This window comes from Echinops telfairi, unplaced genomic scaffold (assembly GCF_000313985.2).
Source record: "Echinops telfairi isolate 266 unplaced genomic scaffold, ASM31398v2 ScPeMD7_9;HRSCAF=40, whole genome shotgun sequence".
Lineage (NCBI taxonomy): Eukaryota > Metazoa > Chordata > Mammalia > Afrosoricida > Tenrecidae > Echinops > Echinops telfairi.
Window position 1 is genome coordinate 60,137,207 of NW_022103906.1, and position 970 is coordinate 60,138,176.

General features: G+C 50.2%; 1 non-coding gene across 1 annotated transcript; it reads left to right on the forward strand.

Annotated features, from left to right (window-relative positions):
* The first annotated feature begins 507 nt into the window (after nt 1-507).
* LOC115868371 lies at nt 508-629 on the forward strand. Its single transcript, XR_004045546.1, has one exon. It is a non-coding gene; the product is annotated as a small nucleolar RNA SNORA61 (small nucleolar RNA).
* Nucleotides 630-970: the final 341 nt, after the last annotated feature.

A 970-nucleotide genomic window follows, 5' to 3' on the forward strand; every position in this document is an offset into this window, starting at 1 on the left:
TGGAGGAAAGGATAAACAAACTCTGGCGCACACACACACACACACACACACACAAAGGAATATTATGCATCCTTTAAAAAGTAACTGTGAGCCTGTCAAACGTGCCCTGATGTGGACATAATTGGAGGACATGATGTTCAGCGGAGTTAGTCTCACAATGATGCATATTTCATGACACCATTATTATAGAGGGAAAATGGTTTTCACACCAAAAGAAAAGATTGGAAGATTATGAGGAAGCCAGAACATGGGGTGAGGAGGGGGCAGGGGTGGAGCAGAGGACAGGGGGAGAGGGAGAGGATGGCGAGGTAAAGAGGGAGGGTGAGTAAGGAAAGAAAAAGGGAGAAGGAAGAACCCCGTGGGGGCGTTACTAAACTGCTGTCACTGTTTTGATGCGCTGGCCGGTGCAGCTACGTATCCTCTGTCTTTGTATGTGTTACACTCTACCGACAAAAGGAACGGGAATACCAATAAATGAAAAAAACCCTATCGCTAGGACGAGTCCGATGCCTCCAGATCCCTTATCCATCAGATCTGAACACTGGCCCCAGTGGGTGCAAAAGGAGGAAAAGTGAAACGGAAACTGACTTCTATTCTTTTTGTGACAACTGAGCTAGTTTCAAACAAACCAAAAGCATGTACCTTGATTCCTGAGTGTCTGGGCACCCCTTAAATTGTGTGCCCTGTGGGATGGGGAGGGGCGGGTCTGAAAACTAGACTCCTGGGGTCAGAGCAGGTGCCCGCAGAGTCTGGCAGGTTCACAGGGGACCCTCGGACAAGCTCAAGTTTGCTGCTGTGGTCTGTGACCATTGAGTCAGCCGGGCCCCGAGCATCACAGAAGGAAATCCTGCCTGTCCTGCGGCAGCCCCTGAATGGCTGTGGATAGAGCGAAGCTGAGGTTTACACAGGGTATTCAACATCGGAAGGAGGGCAGCTACTCAAGGGCAGGTGTGGATGGATGGTGGGGCTT